The sequence below is a fragment of the Ciconia boyciana genome, chromosome 3, assembly GCF_034638445.1.
Source record: "Ciconia boyciana chromosome 3, ASM3463844v1, whole genome shotgun sequence".
Taxonomy (NCBI): domain Eukaryota; kingdom Metazoa; phylum Chordata; class Aves; order Ciconiiformes; family Ciconiidae; genus Ciconia; species Ciconia boyciana.
This window is the reverse complement of record NC_132936.1, coordinates 3,556,982-3,569,588: the sequence shown is the minus strand read 5'-3', so window position 1 is coordinate 3,569,588 and position 12,607 is coordinate 3,556,982.

Below are 12,607 nucleotides of genomic sequence, written 5' to 3'. Positions count from 1 at the left end.
ATCAGGTCTGTAACTCAATTTGGCAATGCATTTATAACACCATTTGGCCAAGCCTGCGAGCCTTGACCAAGTTATGTTATGAACGCGATCCCACCATGTAACCGTTTTCCTCGTGTAAATGGGCCATGCGTAATGGTCGGTTTGCACCAGATTAATATGGTAATACAGTATCTGATCTTGTTTCGAACAATTGCACACGCTAAAGCGCCACTGACTTCAGTGGAGTAAATAACAACCGCCTGAGCCCAGAATAAGGTCTGCCACCTTGATTTCTGGAAAAGAAGAAATCTGCAAACATTGAAATTATATACCAAAAACATTATACTAAAGTACATTTACACATATCTAATAACTATTTCAGTAATAATAAAACTCAGCATAGTAGCAAAAAGCGAGTCAATTTAAAGGCACAATACTTGATCAGTGACTGGCAAAATAATTTGACCTACTGTATCATTTTAAGGCTGTGAAAGGCATACATGTATTATTTGTAATCTCGTGTAAGACCTGTCATGTCTCATTCAGTGCGAGCCTTAAAGTGATTGTAAAGCATCCTTCGTTCCATTTTGGGGTTTTTGGGTTTTGATTTTTGTTTTGTTTTGTTTTGTTTTGTTTTTAAGGAAAACAAAACATGAAAATCGGGATTAAAACAAACAAACAAACAACAACAAAACAACCAACAAACTTCTTCAAACGGTAATAACCTGTAAACTGACTCACGTCTTGAGATGATTTGGTGCTTTGTATTTTTGTTGATGTTGTTGTTGTGATTTAGCTGAGAATTCTTCAACTCGGTACATGTGGGGAACTGCTGATAAAAACTGTCTCGTGTCACCCTCTACTGTAAGTACATGGCGAGAAACAACACCAGAGGAAATTCAAGAGCGTAGCGAGAGCATCGTGGTTTAGCTTAGCCTTCTCACCGCAAGGAGAGATGCTGCCACCTCCGATGATGGCAAAGCCTAGACGGTCACCTGCCGAGGGTTGTGTGGTTGTCTTGACATTTCCAAATAACCCGCTTGGTGTCTGAACATTCACATCTCTCGAATTCTGTTTCTGTGCTGGAATCTCTTGTTTCGAGTTAAATCACGGGTTTGCGTCTATCCAACACCCTTTTCCGTTTCAAGAGTATTGCTCCTTTAAAGGAATATTCCCGTTTCAGGGCATCTTTTCAATCCCACCATCCCTCTACTTGGGAGGGGAAAAACAACAACAACACAATGAGATATTTTTAAGTGAATGCTGTAGTATTTTCTGTGTGTACTTGCAATTTTTTATTCCAGAAATACTGTAACTGTCTAGGGTGCAAAACTCCCATGCTGACCTATTCTGAAGAGAAGATCAGCATGGGGGGGATATTTTTTAATTATGATTATGATTTTTTTTTTAATTTGAAGAATCAGTTGGTTTTTTTAATTATAATAGTATTTAAAGAAACTAGTACCAATTTTATATAACAGTTTAAAGAAGCTGAATGCTTTCTTCGCCTGAATATACCTGAAGAAAAACATTTTTTTCAATCAGTGATCCTTTGCAGTGTTCTGAGAAAATGTTGGGGTTTCTTCCGTTGTTTCATTTTGTTTTGTAAAGAAAACTTTTAACTGGTGCCTGTCCCTTTCAAGGAGGGCAGGACTCATTCACGCCAAACTATAGACACACGGCAAAGTTTATAAGAAGCCAAATTGTCACTGGTACTGTAATTCCCAGTCAAACTCCATTTCAGGCAAATGTTTCTGGGCTCTGATTACAACCAATATGATGGTCACATTTTCATGCAAAGGGAGGGATTTTGTCTTGTCATCCCCTGTCTAAATTCCCAGTCCTTCGTTTACTGTGCACATAAATACATATATATATGTATACACACTTGTGAAAAGCTTTCATTTCCCTTCTTCTCCATTGTCTGTGTCCCATAACCAGTCCCTTCTCAAGTGTCCCACTAACTTTTCACCCTGTTTCTTCCCTAATCAGTATGCTGTCTCCATAAAAAGAGGTAATTTGTGAAGTGAACTTGCTGTCCCCAGCTACTAATCATAAAAACACAGAGGTGCCCATCCTCCAGCAACAGGCCTGCATTTCTCCTCCCAGGACCTTCTTTTGACTTACCTTTAATACTAGTGTAGACTTACTCTGATCCAGTTCCCTTAGACTCATGCCTTATGTAAAGACCCTCCTTGGTCCTTTTGTGAAGAGCTCTCCTCTACACATCTGCATTTCATTGGCATAAGCATGAGAAAGGAATGGATGACAAACAACCCTGCTGTTCCTCGGGTACCTTTCCTCCAGGAGACAGCATCCTCATTTTCAAAAGCACCATGAGAAGATCCCCCTCCCTGAACTTGTCAACGTTGAGGTCTGGTTTGGAGATGTCATCCCACTCCCTGGCCCCACTGAACAGCTGGACCCTGCCGCTTCGCACCAGGACAGTGAAATAAGTCAACAAGCCGAGGCACACTCATCAGGAGTCAAGGAGGAGACCCTTCAGTGTTGCCTCTCATGAGCATCTGCAGCCTGCCTTCCCTCAGGAACGGGACCCTTGCTCCAGACCGCCACACCAACAGCCGTCCTCTCCATCCCGTTACGGGAGCGGAGGGGCAAAACACTCTAGAAGTGACCTTACTTCTCAATGCAGTGCTAATTTCTCACAGCCAAACCAGCTTGACTAAGGGCTTGACACACCCCTGTTCCAAAGTCCTCCTTCTTCGTGGCTCGTAGTATGGATAACAATGAAGGCAGGTGCCTCCACTGCGTGTTAAGACTGTTTCATTATGCTTATTTGCATAAACTTTCTGCCTCTGCTATTAGTCCTTTCTTTGAATGATATCCACTGGCATCTTGATATAGCAAAAGATTTCCAGTGAGAGCCTGTGTCAACCCTGAAGAACTATTTTTCTTTGAAGGACTTCATTATAGCCTTAACGTAAAGCACGTGCTCTACCACTACACCCAACGAGTTCATGGTGGACAGTTTGGTGTGGTGACCTTTTCCTCTTGGGATTATCTGTGATCTTGTTGCCAAACAGCGCCTTTTGCCAAGCCAAAAGCTCGGGGAGGAAAATTACCCCCAGTTCTTTATTGGTACTAATCCCAGTCCTAAGAGTCTAGTTCTCGCCTCCTGTTTTCTTTTGCCCAGGGTCTCTGATTTTTGGTGTGCACTTTGGCAGGATGGTCAGTGACTTGTTTTGGTTTTACTTGGTTTTTAACTCCTCAGCTTCTCCCTGGTAGCTTAGTTATACCATGTCCCTCCATCTTGCCAGAAGATACTGCATGACGGGTTTTTCAAACTATCACGGAGAAGGTTGAGTCTATATTTATTCACATCACAAGATCACTGGGCAACTTCTCTGTCACGTTTGTGCTGCTGGATTCACCCTGGGATCATCTAAACCAGCCAACTATGCCATGCCAGGGCAAAGAGGGGGCACAAGGGATGCACCATCCCCACTGTTATATTGTTTAAACCTTCCCTGGCATGGTTTTGACCCACTCCAATGAGCCCTGGGCTTGGGCACAGCTCGCACAGGCAATGACGCTGGCCAGAGACCATCTCCAATCAGCAGTTTGGATGCAGCCGCTCCGTATCAGGGGTGAAAGAGTTTAGTAGTGTGGATGTGGCCAGCGCTTGTCAGTTGGCTTCATGGCCAGAATGGATCCTGGCAGTGCTTAATTTACTAATAAAGATGGAACTATATGCCACAGACCAGGATTCAGGACTTGGTGGAGTACATCAGCTCTGATGTGGCATTTTTCTGTTTTCTGCCCGATTCAATGGACAAGGTATTTTTCAGTTCACTTCTTGTTCTTTTTGCTGAGGTTATTTTGCAAACAGCGTCACTTTTATTGTGGTGATGTCAACCCATCCATCCCTCCATCCATGTGAGATGGCTGGCATGCTTAGTGTGATAGTGTTATACATCTGTAGGCAGCTAATTTGGAGACAGGAATGATTCAGACCAGACCAGACCAAATCAACAATGGAAATACAGGAATTACAAGGTCCCTGCCCATGCCCTTGTCATGCTTTGCCACCCACACAAGGCATTTTTCATCCACAGCATATCCAACCTGAACTGCAGAAGAGGAGCCAATGTTGTATAATTACCAGTGGAAAGTGCAAGCGAGCCACCGATTTCAAGTGTAATATCTATATTTTTTCAGTGTTTTGGATTGGAGCTAATTGTCTGCTTCATCCCGTCCTTCTCTGCACCTGCCAAAAGTCAGTATTCATTTGCATGTATTTTTATTTAAAGCTGACTAGATGAAATAGGACAAAATTAATTTCAAGCTTTAGTCAGTGGTCTGCTAAAACCTGGCTGATGCTGCTCACGAGGGGAGCATTGCTATTGACTTTCAGAAAGCAATCATCCTGTGCTCTTCAGATATATTTTTGTACACACAAGATTCACTTCACAATTTATCCCTACTCCTCGTCCCTACACAGAAATGCATGACACACCTGTCACTCACATACCTGCAGCATGACTAAACCTCCTGAAGAAAATGTGGTCTAAGGTTCGTCCAGCATGATTTCATTGAAGCTCAGAGGTGCTTTGAAAAGGAAAACTTACTACTGTGCATTTGCAAAACCTTTTAGTGCCTGCTTGCTGGGCAGCTTGGGCAAGAGACAATTTGGAAGCTGCCGAAGTCAGCGGAAAATTGTGGAAACAGGCTTTTCTAGGGTATTTTCTTCTTTTACTGGGTTAGCTTTTCTCTGGATTCTGTTCAGATCAAATGTGGTCATGCAAAAAAACCCAGAAAACAAAATCCCAAATAACCACAACAAAATAAGTTCTATGCCAATCCCCATAGAAGCTGAGGTAGTTGATGTTAGATGGTAGGGATGATGTGAACTCCGTTGTGTACCCTTTGCTTGCTGAAGCTTGCATGTTGTTATTTTGGCAGTTGTCTAAAGCCCTGGGGCTTTGGGGATGGTAGTTTCCCAGGGTTATGATTGCCGTTTTTATTTTTCCTTGGAGCTCAGGTGTATTCTGGTGCAGAGAATGTCAGCCTGGTTTGAACGAGAAGATTTGAGGCTATCCCAAATAGACGTGGGCAAACCTTTCACTGTGTGCAGAATGCATTTCCAGACCTTTGGGTACCGCTAGAGATTGTTGCAATCCACTTATTTCTCCATGAGCACGTTCAGAACCGCTTCATTGTTCTGTTGGGTTTGAACTTGGGAATAATGGTGTGGTGACTCTTTTCTGTTGAGGTGTGATGTGAAGAAAGGTAGGAGCCTTCCTGCTGTGCTAGATATTGCCTGTGTTCAAGCCCTGCTCCGTACTTGAAGCTCAGACAGTAGGATAATGAGAAAAATGAGAACATGAGATGACAGATAGCTGCATATGTTCCGTTGGCTCTTCACTGATGAGGAGGGAGGCAATTGGTGACAATTAAAATAAATCTGCATAAACCATCTGGACCTAAATGTATATTCAGATATACACACAACCCAATTGGAAAGTGATGGTGTTGATAAAATGATGTGGACTATTGTTTCCTGTTGTATATTAAAAAACTAAAAAACAAAGCAAAGCAAAACCCCCAACAAAACAAAGCATTGCAAGCAGACAAAAATGATTTGAGAGCATAAACTTTACTTCCCCCCCCCCCCCTTTGGGACACATGCAGCAAGGCAACTGTTTGAAAACCAGGCACGTTGTAATACGCGGAGTTATTTGGATTTGTGCAATGCTGTGTTTGTCAGATGGTCTTTTACAGCGAGTGTAGAAAGTGGCCACGGTCTAAAACTCATTGCAGATTTCTGGGTGACAGTACTCCTGGGTTTCGACCCCAGCTCTGCCACGAAGTTGCTGTGTAACCTTGGGCAAGTGATTTAACCTTTCTGTGCCTACAGTTTACCCATCTGTACATGGGTATAATAATATTTACCTACCTCACAGGGGTGTTGTGAGGCTTAAGTAAATGCGTGTGAGAGGTGCTGGAAGTTGCGCCGTAAAAATTTCATTCTTGCTGGGTTTGTGTTGTTATCGGGAATGAGTAGTAAAGGGGTTTGTTACAACACACGCAGAAGGAAAACCTGCTGGTGCGTGCATGTGTCGAGAAAGTGATCTTAAGTCTTGTCTCTCCCCAAAAGCAAGGAATGGAGAAAATTGGTGTGCGCCAAATGAATAGCCTTGCTTTCCTGGTCAAATGTAATAGCACTGTTTGCAATATTATTTTCTTACACAACAGGTGACCTTTCCCTTTTCCTTTCTGTTTCTGGAAACTTGAAACTAAAGATCACAAAAGTATTTCTGAACCGAACAGATTACTGATGAATACTTGAATTTCTTTAGAAGTTGCTCTCATCAGCCACGGTTAATGTGCACTAATCTTTCAGTCATCAGCTTCCATCTGAATACAGTGAAAAATTTGCTCACGCTGTTTTGGAATAGCCTGGACCTTATTTGGGAGGCTGGTATACTGTTTGCTGAGGACTGTTGTAGGCATGGGAAAACTAGAGTCTCAACTGATAAACACGTGAAAAATCTTTTTTCTTTTTGTTTTTGCCCTTTAAGTTTCTTGACTGTCTAAGACAGCACAATAATTGCAGTTTACTTGGTTGTACAGTAGCTTCTTTTTTAACTGTTTCCTTACGCGAAGGGCGAAGGTGGGTTGTGAAAGGATAAACTAGACTCAACGCTGCTCATGCGCGACTCTTCTCGAAGTACCCACTTTCCTGGAGAAAAATCTGTGCCACATCCAGAGAGACTAGACCAGGCCTGCCTTCACCGTCCTCCCGCAGGCAAAACTTCCCTTGCCGTCAGCGGGAGTTTTGACTGTCGATTATGTGTCCATCGAGGTGGATTCATCCCTGGTTGAACCCCAAGACACTCGGGTGAAACCCAGGATAACTTTCTTTAGAACGAGGGAAGGGATCCAGTTCATTGCTCCAAATATCGCCACTGGTCAGATAATTTGGAAGGGCAAAAAAGCATGTGATAGAAAGCCTGGGGGTTTTTTTCTGTTTTTGAGCCAAGTGGTTTTATTGTCTGTGTCCTGACCATTATATAATGTCTCTTTTGGAAATGCAATGCGAGGCAAGACTCCCTGCTCCCTTTTAGAAAAGCTGTTTGAAGTCTACTCATGCACTCCTTACTCAGGCAAAACTCCTGGGTTTTGTTGTTGGGTCTCGTTTTCTCTCCTGAGTAAGGACTGTGAAATCTGGCCTGTTCTGGATAACCGGGTGGTGTTTCAGGCAGCTGTTGTCTTCTCTAACCCAAGACCTGCCTTGCACGAAGCAAGAACGAAGCTAGGAAACCCTCCTCCTCCAGCTCTGTCTTGGTCTGCCACGTACCTTCCCTGTCCCTTTTCTGTATCCACCATGGGGAGGTCAAAATCTTCTGGCTACATGGGCCAGGCTCTTCCACATGACAAACCAGGCAGCTGCATATCTTCTTGCTGGGGCAGAGCAGATTCAGAAGCCCTACTCTTGCAGATGGGCCACTGCTCACCTGCATCGGCTTTGGGTCTGCTCCTTCCCCGTTCTTATCCCCAGCCGTTTCTTTGCCCTGTTTTAAGCACTCAGCTCAGTGCTTCTGGGTTCTTTTTGCTGCTTCTGTTCCAAAAAGATTGAAGCTGAGAAAAAAAACAGCAATGTAACTCCTTCGGTGCTATGCTAACTGCTTTGTTCGACCCAACCAAATGCTGGCCAACATATAGATTTTCCCTCTTTGTCCTAAGAAGCACCACACATTTGTGTCTTGAACAGGGATGGACTGAGAGGGGTGAGAGAGGGCAAGTGCAGTTTTGAAAGCAATTAAAGTCTCATGTGTAGCTAGTAGAGAAAAAAAAAGACGTAAATGCAGACTGCTTTCAAAGCTAGTTGTTGCCCACCTCCTAGAAGTAAATAGGATATAGCCTATAAGGTATTGAGGGCATTATATATAGATATATTTTTTAAAAAAAAGACAAAAAGTTCACCTTATCAATAAATTGCCCTTTAATTTTCCTGGAAATATACTCTTCAACAGTAAATACACCTGGCTTTGCTTGCAGCCGGTTGTTTTGCTTTGTCCCACTTCAGCAGCAATGGCTACTTTAATCGCAAAGGTGAAGAAGCGGGAGGAGAGAGAGAACTCCTCCGACTATGTATTAGGCCTGGTGTGAAGTGGGTGGCTATGAATTTTCAGGATTAAAGGGACTAATCAACATGTATGTCTGTGTCTATATACACAGTCCTGTGGAAATATAGAAAAGCATACATGCCATGTTACTGCAACAGTATATATGTTTTAGTATATATGAACACATTGTGAATTCCAAAGGGCTTTTTGAGATGAGGAAGGTAGTTTCTGGTGCGAGGTGCTAGCAGTTTGGGATTTGCAAGCAGGGTTGAAATAAATATTCCTTGTATGGTTTTTTTTAAGTAAAAACAGCGACAAAAGACCATCCGAAGCTTAAGGTCCTTCTGAGGAAATGCTATACCACCTGATCTTCCACTTCTTAAGAAATCTGGAAGCCAAAATCAGACCAAAAATGAGGGCCAAACACAGTGTCAGTATAAATCAGTAAAGCTCCGTTGATGTCCAGGTGCCTCCTTACATTCCCTCTGCTAAAAATAGTCATTTCTACTGGTGCCAGAGAGCCCAAACTGGGCCCTATTGGTTGTTTTCTTAACCTGTCATAATAGATTACCTGTTTGAGCTTGTAGATTTTGTCAAAACCCAGGCAAAACTTGGACAAAATCAGAAGTTTCCTTCCAAGTGGAGCCATCTGAGTGTAGCATACCCCTGACCTACATGGAGGCTTTGTAGGCTCTGGCTTTAGCTGAGGAAGAGATGGTTTCCCCTTCCACCAGTATCGCCATTGAAATGAGAACAGCCCTGTTAATACACGCAGCAAAACGGGCCCTCCTTTGCAGGGATTAAACCCCCCCAATCTGATTTCAAGCCCTTAGAATTCAAATGCCAAATGCCACTCAAAGGGAATGATTATTGTTTTCTCTCCAGATGTCACTCCCGTTCATCAGTCACAAGGACAAGCAGCCTATATTTTCGTTTTTAGTGGTATTTACCAATAAAACACGCTGCCAGTGCCAGAGCCTCCTTCCCTCAGATCCAGCTGAACACCACCTGCATGCCACCCCCGTCTTTCCTCCCCTGTCCTCCACCTTAAAAGCAAACACTGTTCTTTCCCAAGTAGCGAAAATCCAGGACAAATGCCAGATGATTACACCTGCAATCTGTTCGCTTTAAGGTTTTATTTCAGTTTCTGAGGGCATACGAGTACACACAGGGACACGCACCCACAGAAATTTCCGAAGCCTGAAGTTGAAGCCACTTGACTTCAATGGACTTGCTCTGAGCTGACACTGCTGCAAGAGAAACCATACACCAAGTGTACCCCAGGCAACCCCCTCAAATTACTACAGTTTCACACCATTCCCATACAACCTGTTTTTTTTCAACAGTTACTGAGGCCTGGGTATCAGTCAACAAATTTAGGATGGATAAGTAGTAGGGGAAGTGGACTGGTTCGCACTTACCCATAGACGTCCTAGTACTACTCGAGCAATTAAACAAGCCTTAAATCGGATGTAATTGCAGCCATTTGGAGGAGAGCTGTGATACGTGTTTTCTAAAAAAGTGTCTAAATAGGTATCACAGCCAAATCCCTTGGCTCCCATCTTCTCTATGTAGAGAGCGTGAGAGGGAAGAGATTTAACATTGAATATCAAAGTTTGCCATTAGCTACAAAATGTGCCCCCTGCCAAAATGGATCTACAGCTTTTTTTCTTTTGTGGAAAACATTTTCCTATGAGAAAAAAACAATGGTTTTGGCTAATGTTTCCACTCTGCAAACTGTTTTACCATTCCAGCCTTTTGTTCCAATGAGGAATGAGAAGTAGTTTCAAAAATGTTTAAATTACTCAGGGAAGGACTATTTCACATCTAGGTCTGGTGACTTCTTCTCATGTCATCGGGCCAAGTTCAGACCATTCCACTAAAGCCAATGTGATTACCCAAGATGAAACCAGTATGAGATAATAGCTGGGGTGAGGCCGTTGTGTGGTCTCCTGTGTGTTCCCTATCACAGACTTATGGTGATGTGCTCGGGAACCTGACATAGCATGCCCCATCATGGAGCTGGTCCCCTAAAAACAGGATTTTCACAGAAAAGCTATATATTTTGGAGGCTTTGAATGACTTTTTGATTGCAAGGAAATATCATCCCTTTGGTGTGAATATTTTTGGATGCACTGTCGTATACAGAAGGTAAAATCATGGTGCCTGAAGATACATGTTCTCTCTCCATCTCTGCCGTGGGCTGTTGGGTGGGAAAGCCAAGAGGATTTTAGGGTTGTCTCTGCTGGCAGATGTAATATGTTCCCTAGTACCATTGGCCTGTGCTCCAGGGCATGTGATATGGGAATGGTCAGGCTGTTGCTTGGCTCCCATCACCAATCCCACCTCCAGCCCTGGATCTCTGCCATACTTGCCCCAGGTGTTGCAATGTGGGTTTAAAGACCCTTGTCTACCCTATGAAAGTGCTGGGAAGACAGACTAGGTAGGTACTTCTTGCAAAGCTCTTGAGCACCTTCCGATTGAAAGGAATTCTGAAAGTTCACGGTATCTTCTCAAATTAGCTTTCATCCTAGGAGCATTTTTGATTAGTGAATTTTGATAGTACTGGAAAATTGGCACAGCCATAGAGAATAGCACAATTTAAATACTTATATTTCAGAAGTGCCACTTTTCCCATAAACATTGAAATTTGACTAATCACTGCTGGAACTTGTTACCATTCAAAACCCGGAAAATACTCTTGCACTTGATTCCTCAGATAAACCTTATTCAAGGAGAACAAATTCCCCAATCACTACAAAATGGTAAAAAGAAGCTATTAAAGCAGGACACCTGGATTTTTCTAATGTTTTTGAATGCAATAAACTGTATCCACTGAATATTGTCCATTTGCCTTGCAGTAGGCACAGTGGGACTGCAGCCAGGCTTAGGATCCCCTGGTGCTAAGCACTTTACCAAAACACAGAGAGACACGGACCTGCCCTAAAATAGCCTTCAGTTTCACTGTGGTTGTTTTTCTGACCTTGGGCACGTCATGTAACTGCTCTGTGCCTCAGTTTCCCCATCTGTAAAATGGGAGGTGTAAAGCCTACCTCACAAGGATGATGGGAGGATTATTTAGTCCATGTTGGTGAAGTGCTTCAAGACCGTAACATCAAAAGCGCTGCAGGACTGCAGTGGTGTTCAGCAGAGCAGGACAAAGCAATGCATCATGTCACCTTTCCCCTGTCTCCATGCAGCCCAGCAGAGACAGAGAGGCAGGCTGATCTGAATTTGGGTTTCTTGAGGAAGACTAGCACAACCCACACAAGATGCCACGCTAAGCTTTTGGGGAGTGCTTTTCTCCATCCCCTGAAATGCTCCACTCTCCCTTTGTAAAGCACTCAGGGCAGTCAACTGAGAAGCCAAGGATTTAGCACAGTCCCGTTGGGTCATGGAATTGGAGAAAGCAGAGATGGAAAGAGCACGTGGGTCATCAGGTGCATTCCCAAGAGTTCATGCCACAGGCATCCCTGTGTCTTATCCTCCCACCCTAAATCCTGTCTGGTTGGAAATCTTCCAAAGAAGGGGTTTGCTCACCCCAGACCCTCTCAATCAGGCACGTCAGACAGAAATAATGGTCTAAGCTTTCCTAGCAAGAATTACATTTTTTGTTAACTAAGCTTGAAATTCAGTCATGTCCATGCCTTGAATCTTGCCTTATTAACCAAACTCAGCCCATTCTGGACCCAGGTCATTCATTTGAAGTTGTCCTTCCAGTGCCATTCTGACCCCATGTGGCTTGCAAGTGAAGATGCCTGTCCAACCAAGTTAGGAACAAGGATCTGCCAGTTAGACTGGGAGAGGTTGGCTCCTTCCTAGGTCACTTCTGCATCTGAGCCATCCTTACTGGGAGGCTAAAGAGACTGGGATCCAAATTAGACCCCCAAAAGTAGATCTGAATGAACAAGGAAAACTACTTCAAGTCCTGCTACAGACAACTCCTTTTCTCCCCGACAGTGGCATTTCAGCACCATTTCTAGCTTCTGCCAGCAAGCTGCACACGTGATGCTTGGGAGATACAAGGACTGCCAACAACCCTTGCTCTGAGCTGGCCAAGAGAAGTGGCCGAGGGCAGACCTGCCCCTCCTCTCACATCCAGCGAGCACATTTCTGCCGATCTTGGTGGCGTTGCTCTTGATTTGGTGCAATGCCGCCGAGAGCAGGGACAGGCCGCTTGTCAGCAGCTGTCTGAAAAGCTACGGTGGTTTAGATGGGATGGGCTGACAGGTGTCAACACGATGCAAAACTGGTGCTATTAACTTGGCATAGAGTGCCTGCGAGTCTCTTCTTTTTCTTTTTCCATCACCAAGCAATTACCTTATGCATGGGAAGCCCATTGTTTATAGGCAGAGTCCGTAGTGACTTCACGTTTCACAGGAGGGCTCTAAGTATCTGCTCTGTCTTATTCCCCAATTTCTGTCTTGGAGGGCCAGGTGTGCCTGCGTGTGTGTGCTTGATTGTGAATTTATGAGCAAAAGAAATAGAGAAAGAACCAACCCAAATATTTAGTGCAATGGAGGTTTTGACTGAGTAAG